The following is a 17,035-nucleotide window of genomic DNA, read 5'->3' on the forward strand; positions in this document are numbered from 1 at the left end:
TTATGACAAGATGTTTCAGGAACATGAAGAGTTACCTCTAAAAAGAGGAATCCAACATCAGATTCAATTGCAGCAAGATGCACCACTTCCAAATATTGGCATGTATAGAATGTGAGTTTTGGAGAATGCATAAATTAAGAATAAAATTCAAGAGCTACTAGACAAATGGTTCATCAAACCTAGTAAATCTCCTTATGGGTCTCCGATCATTTTGGTTCCGAAGAAAGATGGTACATGGTGCATGTGTGTGGATTTGCAAGCTTTGAACAAGATCATGGTAAAGAATCACTATCCTCTTCCCCACATTGATGATTTTGTGGATCAGTTAAAGGGAGCTATTTGTTTTACTAAGTTATATTTATGAAGCAATTATCATCAGATAAGGATTACTAAAGATGATATTTGGAAAACTACTTTCAAGACAAAACAAGGTTTGTTTGAATGCTCAGTTATGTTGTCCGGGATTTGTAATGCACCTGCCACATTCATGAGAGTTATGAATGATGTATTGAGACCATTCCTTGATGATTTTGTCATAGTCTACTTAGATGATATTCTGATTTTTAGTAAGACTTGTGAAGAGCATGTCAAGCATGTGAAGAAAGTTCAAGATGTATTGAAAAAGGAAAAGTTGCATTTGAAAATGTCTAAATTTGAATTTAGGAAAACGTCTTTGGTTTATTGGGTCATATTATAGGAGGGGATGGATTGAAGATTTGTCCCTCCAAAGTTGATGTTAAAATGAATTGGCCTAAACACAACGATGTAACATAAGTTAGGAGCTTTTTGGGAGCAACACATTATTGGAGAAAATTTATTGCTAACCTCTCATTCATTGCAGCAGGATTACATGCTTTGACAAGCATGAAATAAGTCTTTTAGTTGAGAGGAAAGTAGAAGAAAGCCTTTGATACTTTGAAAGAGAAAATCAATACAACACCTATTCTAACATTTCTAGATGTTAAGCATCCATTTGAAATTAAAACCGATGCGAGCAAATATGTTATGGGAACAATTTTGATGCAACATGGTAAGCCAATATGTTATCATTTTGAAATGTTTACCAATGCAGTAATTAACTATAAAACTTATGATAAGAGTTGTATGCTTTGGTACAAAGTGTGAAGAAATGGGAGCACTACTTAATGGGTAAAGAAACAATTATTCATATTGACCATCAACCTTTGCAATATTTACAATCACAAACCAAGATACAAAAGGCTAGACATTTCAGATGGATGGGATTCCTACAACAATTTCGTTTGGTAATCAGGTATAAGAAAGGTATATACAACAAAGTTGAAATTATGTTATTAAGGCCTATTTATAATGCATCTGTTATTCTTAAGCATAAATCAATCTTGCATGAAATTTATATTGAACAATATGCTCAAGTTGAATATTTTAAAGATTTTTATGCAATTGAGTCAAGGTGATCATGTTGAAAATTTGGATTATCATTGTTCATATCAAGTTGTTGTATCATCTTGGAAATTTATGTGTTCCATAGGGTGAAAGAGTCAATGTTATAAGGGAAGCCCACACTTCTCTTATTGTTGGTCACTTTGGTGTAGGCAAAACAATTTCTCAAATACAAAGGTATTGTTATTGGCCTCACATGAATGAAATTGTCTCAAGATATGTAAAAGGATGTTCTATGTGCGCTACTAGCAAGCCAAGCAATAGGAAATTTGGTTTGTACACTCCACTTCCTCATCCTTGGGAAAGTATTTCTATGGATTTTGTTGGGGGACTTCCAATGTCTAGGAAAGGTCATGATTATTTATATGTTGTAGTGGATCATTTTCGAAAAATGTGTGTGTTGATGCCATGTACGAAACCTGTTACAAATGAATAGATTGTAAAGATGTTATTCCAAAATGTATGGGCTCATTTTGGGTCACCTACTTTGATTATTTTGATCGAAATTGTCGATTTATCGGGAATTTTTGGTCAAGTTTATAGGAACTCATGGACACAAAGTTGAAGAAGAGCACAACATTTCATCCAAAAATCGACGACCAGAAAGAAATAGTAAATAGAACAGTAGTGACAGTAGAGAATCTCCTTCGAGGATATTGTGGTAAGCATCCTAAGCTTTGGGATGATAATTTGCATTATATCCAACATGCCTACTATTGTGCCAAGCATTCATCTACACAAGTATCTCCATTTAAAGATTGTTTGGGTTATTTTCCAAAGTCTCCTTTGGATTTCATATTTGGTAAAGATATTGCAGAAGATGGACATAGTGATGTGGACAAGGCCAAGCATTTCATTGAATAAATCAACTAATGCATCAAATGGTACAATAACAGTTGGAGAAAATCCAAGCTAAGTACAAATCAAGACATGATAAGCATAAGGTTGATTGTGATTTTCAAGTGGAGTCAAGTTTTGTTGTACATCAGCAAGGAAATACTACAGGGTGAAGGTAAAGATCTCAAGCCAATCAGATATGGTCCTTCCAAAATCTTGGATAAGATTGTTAACAATGCTTTTCAATTATATTTCCCACCTTATGAGTGTGGAAAACTTGAGATTGTATGAGCCTCCTATGATTGTTGATCAAGAAGAGAATGTTTAGATTCCATATATAGAAGATTTGTCTCCTGAATATTTAAATGAGTTGCAGGAAGACTCAATTCTTGACAAGAGGATAAGGAATCCACATAGAGGCAATGTGGAGTATCTTCGAGTGGGGCTCAAGGGTACCAATTAAAGAAAAGAAAGGTGGATAGAGATTGAGAAAGTGAGGGAGTTGTACCCTCACTTACTTGGTGAGTAAAAATATACTTTTGATTGTCCAAAATCTTCCAGTGCTCAAAATTTCCTGAAACTGGTGCAAATCGTAGATCTCGTCATTCTCATTTCAATGAAGCTTGAATCACCTAAATCCAACATCATTTGAGGAAGTTATCACGTTCTAATTTTTTTTGCAAAAAGATAAAAAATTAACTTGCAAGGTTGATTGGGCAGTGTATAGATGCCATGTGGTAGTCTGAATGATGAAATCATGCTGAAATCATATACTAATAAGGAAATATGGGAGCCAACGTGAATTTGACACATGGACCAATCGTATGTGGACACTTGGCAGATCATTATTTGTTGAAGGCATTTGGGATGGGCATTCACAGAGTGACACATGGTCGAATCCCAGGGCACCATGTGGCACTCTAGATGAGGCCAAATTTTTGTTAAATTGACCAACCAACTCCATAAGATTCGACCATGTGACCTCTTGGTCATAATCCTACCACCCTACCATTAGGCCACATGTCAATTATTGTTGTATATGTCAGGTGAGTTATATTTAATAAGGCACGGTTCAGTGATTGGAAGAGAGGGTCGGGCCGATAGGTGTGCTCGATTAGCCTAACCCCAAGTCATGTGGTAGCTCCAAAACCAAAGGTGAACACGTCAGGAGGTTAAGACGAATAGTTAGCACCGATGGTGATGGTCCTAGGCCACATCACAAGTCATGGAACCACCAACAGGGGTTTAGGAGAAGGGCGTGAAGGTTAATCCAAACCCTAGGTTTCATTATTGCTACGAGACCATGGATGAAGGTTATGGAGGGGTGAGGCATGTGGCACCCTATTTGAGTCCTAAGCACAACCATATCAACCATCATGAGACCAAGAGCAGGGCCAGGGAGGCGTGTGGCCTATGGCTCGCACCCCCCAATCACCGGTGTTGCCATATGGCTGATAGGGGGAGAAAAGAAAAGGGTAGAGGGCTCAGGTCATTATTTTTTTTATTTAATGTTAAAACACAAACACACCAAGTATCATAGGTCGAACCTGAGACCTCCGAGATTCAAACTCTTTGCCTTACCATTATGCCAATGAACCAGTTTGTTGCCAATTTTGCAGAGCGAGCAGTTTTGTAGAGTGCTTTATTGGCATATTGAAGAAGGATGCCTATCTTGGCGATTTTTCACCCTTTTTGAGCCCAAGAAGAGCCTACACATGGATTTTGGGCATTATGGGTTTTTGCAAGTTGAGCATTATATGATGATGTATTTGAAAATTTGAGCATATAATAAAAGGGTCACCATTGGAAAATGGACCTGGAGAGGTATTCTAGGAGGGGTGAACTATGTCGTCAATTTGTTGTGTTTTGATGTTTCTTATTGTCCATTTTAGATGTTAAAAATACGAAAAATTTACTTTTAGTTTGTGTACTTTTGCAATCACAATCCATTGCCTAAAAGACATAAATTAGCTTGAAAAACATTGCATGAAACCTTCATTTTTAATTTCAGATCAATCAATTGACTACTTTTCTTTGCTTATATTTTTGTCCATGACAACTTCATTTTATTTTAATAAAACAAGAGTTCAAGCTTTTGTGATACCATAATTTTAGAAAGCTATGTGAAAAGAACTACTTTATGTATGTGTTGTAGTTTCTGGAAAAAAATACTTTCTTTTTGAACTCAATTGTGAAATTGTTATGTGGAATTTATGACTGCGGACAAAAGTATCTTCCCTAGACCCAATGGATTGGTTTAGAACAAAAAAAAGCAAATAATACAAAGTTCCCCTTATAGAAATTCGAGAATGGAAAGAGGCTTACCTCGGATCCGTTGCAAACTCTTCTCTCCTCTTGGATTGTAAGCTCCAATCGTAGTTTCGATTGCTATAATTAGAACCTGCACATACAATCAACATAATCCAAATATCTATGACATCTATGTAGCATTATCCAATTACTTTATTCAATGGATCAACAAAGAATTGAAATATATGAATGTAAACATAACATAACACATATAGGAAAACAATGTACTCTTTGTATTAATATGAATAAGAGAGAGTTTACAACCAAGAATAGTAGCTGATCTTGTAGAAATATCCCTAAATTGACTTCCCCTTTATTGTAACAAAACACACCTCAATTTCACCCTAATGCATGAAGATGATGGCTCTCTTAGATTCAAAGTAGCAGCATGAGGGTATGATTAGTCTCCAAAATCCAACCTTGATGTTCTAGATGGCAATAGCATGAGGGTATGATCAGTCTCCAAAATCCAACCTTGATGTTGTAGATGGCAGTAAATTTGTAGGAGAAGGATGGTAGTTTAAGAATTCTTATCCATTTACCAATATAAGCTTGAGATCCACTTAAGAGGGGAGGATGAGCTAAAGGGATAAGAGGCGAAATCTCCAAGGTAGGATCAGATAGGATTCAAACTTTGTATCCAAGATAAATGGTTAAAATAACTCTGAGAAGCTTCTAGATTCTTTTTAATTTTCCAAAATTTCTAGAATCAGCTAACCCCCAATAAGGGACAACCTACTGCTGATCAGCGCTGGTGCAGAATGGAGCAACCTGCTATTGAATGTAGGTACCTAAAGGACCAAGGTGAGCTGGGCCTTAAAAACACTTATTTGAAGCAGTCAAACTCATAAGCTTAGGTATTTGGAAGAGTCATGCTTAGGGATTTGTGTAAGGATGATAACATGGTGTTGACGAATGTGGATTGATCCGATTTACAGGCCTATTGACCAGAAGTGAAAAAATGGCCTATGATAGAAATATTTTATTTTACTATGATCTTATGACAAAATTATGGTATGTGAAAACTAATCACGCCTTTTCGTGCTAGTGCAATGACATTCTTATTTGTTTTGTATGCTTTGGTTTCCCTTGAGTCTATAGGGGATTCTGCATTTAGTCCCAAAATGCATTTAAAAATACTCCCAATTTTAATCTCATCACAAATAGAAATGCATAATTTTGACATGTTAAACAAAACCATTGTATGAGAAGAACAAAGAATTTACAATATAACCCTGCTATCATCAGGAACTTATTTTTTTGCTAAAGTAAGCGTAGGTCCTTCTATTCCAAATAAAAGAAAAGTTACATAATGTACAAAATGAGGATTAGTTTCCCAAGCAAAAGCCGAGCCTCACAAAGCCTCGGTCCACAAACCAAGACTCGAGCCCCATAGATTCGGTCCACAAAGCCTCTGTCCACAAACCAAGACTCGGTCCACAAACCAAGACTCGGTCCACAAAGCCTCGATCCATGTTACCACCAAAGACCCACCAAACAACATGACCATTCAATCAAGCCCCAAAGATCTAACGGTCCAGGTGTTAGTTCGGGTTTCCATCAAGCTCACATGTTAACAACAAAAACAGACCCAAAAAGAAAAGTGAACTACCACTAGAAACCATTTCGGGTCCGAATGGGGAGATAACCTCCGGGCAGTTTAGCCACCCGAAATGCACCAGATGCATGCGATTCCATAAAGCCTTTCCAACTAGCATGGAACTTAACTGCGCCTGTGGACCCGAAGCTTGATAGAGACATCGTGTAATCGCATTTTGGGTCTGTTTGGAAGGTTAACCCTCTAGCAATTTGCCGCGCGAAATACATTGTATTTCTGCGATTTCGCTGACCTGCCCACTCTTTAATGAAGCTCGCGGCACCAAACATTAAAAGGCTACATTCAATGTTTTTCCGATACCTTTGAAGACTTGTTCTATAATTAGTTTCCCGCCCAAGAAACTTAGGAATGTAGAGATCCGTGTCCAAATTCCCACCCGATAACCAGAGTAAAACTCTAGATCCATCCTTGACCTCCTGCTCATACATCTTCCTCATGTCGACCAAAAGTCCTCTGTTCTTGGAGAATGCCCTGCTCATACCTCATCCTACTTATTTCCCTGTCTAAGGTTGCCTGTTTGTGGCACTCATCCCACAATCAACCTTGTGGAGTCTCTGACCATTCATATATTTTATTGCTATTGGTACAGAGAATGCCTTCATTAGCCATAATATCCGCTAACCTGTTGGTTGTTCTTCACACATGAATGAAACTAAGGGTTCTCATGGTGCACAGGTGGGATTGAATAAGTTGATAGACTTGCAATAATCTCCAGTGTTTTGATACTTTGTCTAGCACTGAGCCATTGCATATTTTCTTGACTGAATTGATTATCAGTTCAGAATCAACTTCAATTATGGTATTATGTAAGTTTGAGTCCCTTAAGATTTCTAGGCATTGCTCAAGGGCCATGAGCTCTACCATATTATTAGTGGCTTTACCCAAATGACTGTGAAAGATGGCTTTTATTAAACCCTTGTCATCTCTAATTACACCTCCATAACTAGCAATGCTAGGGTTTCCTTTTGAGGCCCCATCTATATTGCACTTCATAAAACCATGGGGGGGAGGTTGCCAGAAATCCTTATCAACAATTATATGACTTACATTCTTGCTTATTCCTTGGGGAAAGAGCCCCTGAAGGCCCAAATGCAGAATTATATGCATATCATGATCATGAAGTTGGTTCTCAGGGGGGGTTTTATAAGACTTTCTACAGTCTCTTTGAGCTATCCTATGATGTGAGCCATAATGCTCTAGGTAGAACTAATCTTGTTCTTGAAGATTCTATTATTGCATTCTTTCCAGACATCCAAAATTAGAAAAACAAGAATCAAATCCCAAGTTTTGTTGATTATTTCATTTGCAAAGAAATTTCTCCTCCAATTCCTCAAAGTGTTGTTGATGCTGCCAATGTCCCTGTTAGAATGTTTGAAGATTGAAGCCACCCAATTCCACAAGGTGGAGGTGAATGGGTAGAGGTTGAGAAGGTGTTCCATAGTTTCTTCTTGTAATTTGCAAAGCTGGCATCTTGATGGACCAATTACACCTCTCTTCCTTAGGTTTTCCCAAGTTAGAATCTTTTTATGTTGCACCAACCACATGAACAGTTTGATTTTCATCCAGTTTTGATTCTGCCATAGGTCCTTCCATACCGTGTCAGGGTTTGGAAATTCAAGCCCAAGGGCTATTCGCTTGGCCTCTTTAAGGTTAAAGTTAGCTTCATTGTTTTTCCCCATCTCAGTTGGTCTGAAGATGTTGAAATTAGAATCTTTCTATGTTCCAAGATGACTGTGAGAGCTTCTGCATGGGCCTTCAACGAAGAGTCCTCACTGTAAATTAGGTTCTTCCATACTCTCCATTTTCCTTCATTTCTATCCAACTCCCAGAAGTCATTTACCCTATGTAACCCTTTGTCATCAATATCCTTCTTAATATTGTTAAAATCTTCTCTCGATAGTTTTGGTTCCTGCTGCCAATTATCTTCCCAAAACCAAGCAAGGTTTCCATCTCTGATTTCCCAGAAACTGTGTTTTTGAACAATAGCTCTATTCTCCCAAGATTTGTTCCAGATGTGGGAGCCTTTGATGATTCCAGACATTCTGATGTGCTCCATGTCTTTCCAATTGTTTGCATATTTATGTTTCCATACCTTTGCCTAAGGGGCATTTGATTCCTTTAGCCATCTCCACCATAGTTTTTGCCCCAAAACTTTGTTTAGGGTTTTAGGGTCATCAAGTCCCAAACCTCCATGTGTCTTAGGTTTACAGATCTTTTCCCAGGCTACCAAAGCCCATTTCTTTTTCTCTTCCCCTTTGCCCCAAAGAAAATCTCTTTGAATATTTCTAATGTGTTGCATAACTTCTTTAGGAGTTGGGAGTGCTGAAAACATAAAAATAGGAATAGTTTGTAGGATGGATTTTGTAAGAACTAATCTTCTAGCCAAATTCAAAGACTTGTTTGTCCCTTTCTGGATTCTGTCCTGGAGTCTATTAATAACAAGCTCCCAAACTATCTTGCTTAGAGAATATTTGGAGGGTAGCATTTCTCTTTGAAAACCTAGAATTCTAGTGGGGTTTCTCTGTATAGCAATATTAATATTAAAAAAGAAAATCTTTGATTTGGTGAGGCTTACCTCAGTACTTGTAGCTATAGCAAAGTATTTCAGAATTTGTTTGAAGGCATGAGCTTCTTTGATCATAGGTGTACCCTGCAACATGGTGTCGTCCACAAATTGTTGATGAGTCAAAGCATCCCCATTCAGGGTGAGTTTGAGCCCCTGAATTTTGCCTTCTGCTTTGGCAGCTTTGGTCGCATTACCCAGCCCTTCATTCATGAGAATAAAGAGGAAGGGTGAGATCAGATCTCCTTATATTAGTCCTCTTGTACGTTTAAAGGTTTTAGATGGTGAGCCATTCAACAGTATTGAAAAGATTGAGGTGGTAACAAGGGCCATTACCCATCTTATCCAGTTACGGTCAAAGTCATATGCTTTTAGAACTTCCCTGATGTATGCCTAGCTATGCCTGTTATAAGCCTTTTCTAGATCAAGTTGTATGATCATACTTGTCTGCTTATTGCTCTTCAGTGAGTGGACCACTTTGTGAGCTTGAATGATATTGTTTAGAATTTGTCTACCTTCCACATATCTAGTTTGCTCCTCAGACACTAGAGTTGGAAGAAGGGGCTTAAGCCTGTTTGCAATTATCTTGGAAATAATTTTGTACACCACATTGCATAATGCTATGGATCTAAATCTATCTGGTGTCATAGCATTCTCCTGCTTTGGAATCAAGGATATGAAAGAGGTGTTGAGCGCCTTCAAAACAATTTTGTTTTTCCTTGAGTTCTCCACTACCTCCAGAATATCTTGCTTGACTATGTTCTAGCATGCTTTGAAGAAGTCAACATTGAAACCATCCGAGCCCGGAGCTTTCCAATTTTGCATCTCTTTAATGACTTCGTTGACCTCCTATTCATTCACTGGTATGTTAAGATTATAATTATCTTCTCTTGTCACAAGCTTAGGAATGTGCTTAGTGAAGTCATTGATGAATTGTGATCTGTCTATGAGAGGCTCCTCTGCTATGCCTTGGAAATGTTGAACCAGAGCAGATTCTATTTCTTTGTGGGTATTGAGCTGATTTCCTTGTGTATATTTCATTTTTAAAATCCTGTTATGAGACCGATGATCCATGGTGGACTTGTGAAAAAACCTTGTATTCTTGTCTCCTTCCTTTAACCATTGAACTCTCGATTTCTGTTTCCAGAAGATTTCCTCTTGCTTACATAAGCCTTCCCAGTCCTATTGAAGCGAGTCAGCTTGTTTCTTACCCTCCTCGGTGAATCCCTTTGAGATGAGCTCCTGGTTAATTTCCTGGAGCTTCCCCTCAACTACTTTTTTGGCTTTGAAGATATTGCCAAACTCATTCTTATTCCAATCTTTAAACCTGTGTTTGATGTGTTTCAGCCTCTTCTGCAGAAGGAACATTTTAGTACCCTGAACATTCAAATCTTCTGTCCACCATTTTTCAATGTTGTTTTTTAAGTAAGGATGGGTAAGCCAAATGTTTTCAAACCTGAAAGGTCTATTTCTTGGCGTTCCTATAAAGGACACTTCTAATTGAATAGGCTAGTGATCCGAATGTCCAAAAGGGAGGATCATAGCTGAAAATTCAAGGCCTGAAAGGGTAAGGTCCTAAGAGATAATGAATCTATCAAGTTTAGAGGCCACTTGAGCAGCCCCTCCCCTTTTATTATTCCAGGTGAAGATGCCATTGTGGGTTTCTGTATCTACTAGCCTCATGTTGGTAATAAAGTTCTGAAAAGCTATGGAATCTCTGCCTAGAGATCTAGTCCCACCTTTTTTTTTTTTTTTTTTTTTTTCTGAGAGAGATCTGATCATATTAAAATCCCCTCCTAGAATCCATGGGATGCTCGGATGTCTTTCTCTTAGCTCCTCTAGGGAGGTTAGAAGCTTGAATTTATCTTCAAGTTTTTGTGGACCATAGACATTTGTGATCAGATAAACTTCCTTGTCCCCCAAAGGTTGGATGACCACTGATAGGTAGTTCCTGGATGCTTTAGCATGTAGGATTCCAAGTTTATGAGGGTTCCATAGTGTAAGGATTTCTCCTGCTGCGTTGTCTGCTTTAACTTCTAGATATTCATACTTGATAAGCCACTTGATATGTATCTCTCTTATTTTTTCTAAAGAACATTTTGTTTCCTAGATAAATACCAAATTTGGTTTTTCTTCCTTCATTCTATTGCTAAGATTTCATTGTTTCCTTTTACTTCCTAGACCCCTAATATTCCATGTTGTAAGCTTCATTAAGAAATATTTGTAAATGAGTAACTAGTTAGGTCTTTCATCTTACCTGAGTTGATCATGAGTTTTCCACATTCAATCAGCAACTCATTCTGTTTTTTTCTTCCTCTTTTCCTTCTTGGGTTCTTGGGAGCTTGTCCCCCTATTGCCTCCATAGTTTTAACCCCTCCATTATCCTGACTATCATAGTTTCTTTTGACCCCAACACCCTTTGCCTGTGTTCTCCAGAGGAAGAGTTGTTGTACTCTGTTAAATTCATCTTGAGGTAGCGAATCCACTCCTTTGGTGGTTCCTTCCTCTAGGAACTTTTCTAGATCGAGATGCTCCCTTTCCAATATGTCCTGCAGTTCATGCTCCTCCGTTCCCACTTCACTTGGGGTCATCTCTTGGTCCCTATCAAGTTCCATAGTGCTGGGCTGATCCTCCTTTTGTTGGCTTTTATCAGATCTATCCTCCATGCTGTCATCCTTTTCTTGCTCTACAGGATTGTTCTTCATTACTTGATTTGTTTTTTCATCCCCCTCTTCTTCTTCTAATATCTTGAACCTATTATGACTAGGCTATTTTTCCTCATAGATTTTTTTTGGTTTTTTCTCCCTCCTTTTCCTCTGCCTCCCACCTTGGTAAAGCTTTCAGTCTCTTTACCTGAGGTTGCTTTGATACTGCTCTCCATTTTAATTAAAGGGCAGTCTCTGAAGAGGTGCCCGTGTTCATGGAATTTTCGACATCTGAAGGGTACATGTTCATAGTCCACCACCTATACCCATTCTTCATCATATACTTCTAGAATTATTTCATCCGGCAAAGCCCCAGAAAGGTCCATTTCCACGCATATTCTGGCAAAGGAGGTATATTTTCCGCGCAGAGTGGCCTCTGATATTTTAAAAAAATGCCCTAGTTTATTACCTATGGCTTTTAATGATTCTGGCAGCCAGTAATCTAGAGGTAGGGAATATAGTCTTACCCATACCGGCACCAATGTAAATTTTTCTTGCTCCAGAACAAAGTTCATTACCCATGGCCTCATATAGAGTCCTGCAGCCGCATAGAAGTAAGGACCTCCTTCAAACACCCTGTCTTTATCCACTAGGTTCGTAAACACAACTGTGAAGAAACCTTTGGATCCAAGGTGTAGATCTATTTCTCCCTTAGGTTTCTAATGGTTCTTTATCCATGCGTGTAGGGCCTTCTCCGTTGGCCAAAACCCCATGAATTTACATATCATTGCATAAGTCGCCATATGCTCCCTATGCGCCTGTAATGTTGGATCACTTAACACCACTCGAGGTGTGATGGATGCCTTAGGTTTGCATGGTCCTATCCGACTACTGGGGTTAGATTTCTGACTGTCTACTCCTATATGCTTCTCTCTTTTGTATTCCTCCTGCGTTTCTACTTGCCTCTGTGCCCTACTGTTTTCTTGTTTTCCTCTTTATGTACCCCCTGTTTCCGCTTCCATGGGCTTCTTGAAATGGTTTGATACAACATGACCGTAGGAGGGAGTGGAGATCCCCCCTTATCACCCCTCCATGGTGCCCAACATTGAAATCCTGCTACAAACCCTAGTTCTGCGCGTTTTTCCTCCTCCAAGCTCTGTCTCCCCTCATGATTTTGACCTAATTCAACCACTATCATCAGGAATTTCAATCAGGTCCTGAATATATTTTCCTAAAAGACAATTCCTAACCAAAATTTTTCTAGATGAACAATGTTATAGTATTTGTGCTTATTTTAGATATTTGATATGTCTTTTTCACATACGATTAGAACCATAATGGAGATACAAGCATGAACACTTTATCTAGATTTTAAATAAAATGTCTAAATTTTTCCATCCAACAAGTTATTTTATCTATAGTGTATCTATGAAAACTATGGCTTCTTGAGTAACTATTAACTATCTTCACTACAAACCCAATCATTATGTTATATAATGTTATTTATATGTTTATTGATTTTTTTGTTAAGTCACTACCTGCTACATATCTTTTATAAAAATAAAGATATAAAAAACGAGAAAAAGGAAAAGGAACCATATTCTTAATAAGTAAATTTATGATCTTTGAAAAGAAGTTTATTGGAAAGAAAAATCATAGTTGATATAATAAAATTTCATATATGGCATGAAAACTCCATTAAGGGCTACCATGCTTCATCTGAGGATTTTTATCCAATCCTTTTTCCTTAGAGGAGTTCTAGTCATGAAATGACACCTTCTAACAACAATGACATAGGTTTTTCTCTCCCACTAAAACTTTTCCTTAGCTCCAAAGAAGAAAGCCAATCTTCCTTCACTCAGGTAGATATATTAAGGGTTGCATGCAATTAAGTTATCATTTTCCTCCCACTTCCACGTGGCACCCATGTGGCATGGCACCATACTACTGCTTAACTGAGATTGTTGAAACTCTATGTGGCTTGTCCCAGGTGGTGAGTCTTATGTGGGACTTCTGATTATAATACTCAAATATGCTTCTCTTCATATACATACATCTATAAATTTATATACATGATTGATTGAATTTATTTTAGTGTAAACAACCCGATCATCTAACCCATGACCCCACAATAGACCAATCACTTACAAGTTCTATGTTATAACACACATCTAAGATATATATATATATATATATATATATATATGCTATGGTAAGGTGGCATGATATGACATATGTGTTTACGTATGCGATATATAAACATACTGCACATTTGTTGTATATCTATGCATTGGGCTAATGCACATCACTGTGTAACCACCTATATAAGAACACTATATGTAGGCAAATGTTAAATATAGGAACATCAAACTAGTGTGTACCGCTAGAAATTATAGATATGTATATATATATATATATGTATGTATGTATGTATGTATGTATATATACATACATACATACATATATATATATATATATGTATGTATGTATATATATATATTGTATGTATATATATATGTATGTATGTATGTATATATATGTATGTATATATATATATATATATATATATATATATATATCTTCATATATATATATAAAGATATATATATCTATATATATAAAGATATATATATATATATATATATATATATATATATATATAAGAACACTATATGTAGGCAAATGTTAAATATAGGAACATCAAATTAATGTGTACCGCTAGAAATTATATATATATATATATATATATGTATGTATGTGTATATATATATATATATATATATATATATATATATATATATATATATATGTATGTGTATATATATAATTTCTAGCGATACACATTAGTTTGATGTTCCTATATTTAACATTTGCCTACATATAGTGTTCTTATATAGGTGGTTACACAGTAATGTGCATTAGCCCAATGCATAGATATACAACAAATGTGCAGTATGTTTATATATCACATACGTAAACACATATGTCATATCATGCCACCTTACCATAGCATATACATGTCATTTAAAGTAAGCTATATAACACACATCACATAATGAATAAATAAATGAAATTATGAAATTTTAACATCCACCGGAATAACAAAAATTTATGGTAAAATCCACCCCGATAAAGAGATAGAGAGTCTTAACACCTTGTAAAGACTATTCCCATCCATCTCAAGGGAGATGCCAACCATCTCTCTTTCAAACAAACACATATATACAAAGCCATACACTAACCACGATGCACATATAAGTTCAACGAGCTCGTGCCTGCTGTTACCATACACCGCTTATCTGATAATTGGTGTTGAAAAGGTAAGATCAACGATATGCGGGGGTTGACCCTTGCCCCGCTAACATCATAGGGGGAGTCCCCAAACACCAACCAATGCCTACCAAGGCAGCAGGATCTCCCCTTTCATGCCCCTACCTTGGCGGTAGTCTTTTAACCACACAAAGGGGGGTGTGGCACCACCACCCATTTTCTTTTTAACAATACTCACAAGTGTGGACTACGCCTAACATTCCATACTTAGTTTATTTTTCAATTTCCAAGTATTACCTTCATAAGCATAGCGAAAAACGTTCATTCATAAAACTTTCAACATTGTTATTATTCCAACATAAGTGCATAGATAAAAAATAATGGGAGGGGCAACTCCCTGCAATATGATTTTTCCCACAATAATAATGACAATATCAATTTTACATAAAACTCGTAGTTGGAGAGGAACCCCAAGTTCCAACTCTAAAAAATTTGCTAACTTTTACAAACTGGACAACACCACCATGCAACATCGCCTTTCACCGGGTAGAGGTGCCCACGGGCCACCTCCACTGTTCACCATCGTTCGACCTTCATTTTCCACGGCTGTCGTTCAACCAACTCGTTCAGCGCTGCCTGGTCGTGTCACCCACCCGGCGCACACCCCACGGCCTGCCTACACTATGCCACCCAAACTTCGTGCTCACACTTCGTTTCACCTGACTCGCAGGTCGCCTGCCAGTTTCACCCGGCATGCTCCTGCTCGCTTGCCTGAACTCTCATGTCACCTAACTCGTGGTCACCCAAATGTCACTCGAAGCGCTCCTGCTCGCTTGCTGAACAGTCATTTCCCTTGGCTCATTAAGCGCCCTCTGCGTTTAGGTCGTCACACTTCGTGTGCGCCCACTTGTTGCGTTCAGCTTTCCGCACTTCCGTGTGCACCTGCCCGCTATGTTCATCTCGCTGCACTTCCGACCTACGGTTATGTTGCTGCCCAACCTATGTTCAACCCGCCAACTCGCCCTGTGGTCATGCTACTCGAATGCCTTGTCTCTCCACATGATTGTTTTCTCACCTCAGCTCCGTGCTTCGGCCCAACCACCTCTTGCACTTCACCCTTCTTGCTGTTTCACCAAGTTTGCAACTCACTCTTCTTGCTTGTTCATTTACTTGAATATTTTCGTTATGCTTTCCTCCACCAATCCACCGCTAATATATATGGCGGTCCACCCATGGTGGGGGCTTCAACCACCGTCAAGCCGACCCTCCATTTTGTTAATTCACCATACTTTCACATCAGCCTATGGTGTGGGGCGCCCATGTGTAGGATCGCCCACCCATATAAACTCACCACCCGCCAACACTTAGTCATTTTTGCACATGACTTCGTATGATGCTTCTTGGCTTGTTCTGACACACCCCTCAACTCGTCAGTTATGTGCAACCAACTCGTCTCACTCGTCGCATGCTCACCAACTTGCCCAACGCGTCGGTTAAACGCGCTCGCCCAACACGCTTGACTCACCAACTTCACGATGATGACTCGGGGGCTATACATCTTCCCCCGCCTAAAGTCATTATCATCCTCGACAATTCTCCACCCGGCAACCACCCGTCACCAAGTCATCAAACCACACAAACTGTGTGTATGGGTAATCCATATGTGTCCACCTTTTGACCTGCTTCATGCCATAGATATGCCACTGCTCTGCAAGGAATCATGTGCTGGTACCCCTCATGTTGGTGATTAGTTGGGTAGCTAATCCAACCATGCATCGCCTCCATAAGAACTCATGCTCCTACATCATCATGACTCTCCACTACATGCTACTTGTCAATCTGTGTCATCTCACCCCTAGATGTCTACTCAAAATGTTGGAGACTCACTGCCATGAGCAGCTAACAATGAGCCTCATCTCCATGATAGTCTAGGAAGATAAGGAGGGAGTAGAGCCTGAAGGCTCTCCCTCACTGATCAAATCAATCCACCTATCCGGATCCTCCACTTCTAATCTCTACAGGTATGCTTCCCGATCCTCCATCTGAACATTCGGTCTAACATCCTCATCATCATCATCATCCTCAACTACCTCTAGCCTCCTAGATAGATCCAAGATGCTATCTGACAATGTCTTGATAACCTGTGATTGCTCCATAAGCTTTTCTGCTGCAATTAACAACTGCTTATAGACCTCTTCACGTCATTGCTCATTCTCCATATTCATCGTTGTCAGTTTACACTCGGTCTTAGTTATTTCTATGGTTGTAACACCGGTATGTACATCCTATCGTCCATTGTAAATGTACAGTTTCTTCATTTATCCGCACTATAGTGAAATCGACCTTCCCTATCCATTCACCAAGTTTCAC

The 17,035-nt window shown here is 38.4% G+C and overlaps 1 pseudogene; it reads right to left on the minus strand.

The window, feature by feature from the left end:
- Window positions 1-14,498: 14,498 nt before the first annotated feature.
- On the minus strand, window positions 14,499-14,613 carry LOC149246914 (U6atac minor spliceosomal RNA; annotated as a pseudogene).
- Window positions 14,614-17,035: the final 2,422 nt, after the last annotated feature.

This window comes from Pinus tabuliformis, chromosome 7 (assembly GCF_031772625.1).
Source record: "Pinus tabuliformis cultivar Carrire ecotype Pingquan chromosome 7, CPIR1, whole genome shotgun sequence".
NCBI lineage: Eukaryota > Viridiplantae > Streptophyta > Pinopsida > Pinales > Pinaceae > Pinus > Pinus tabuliformis.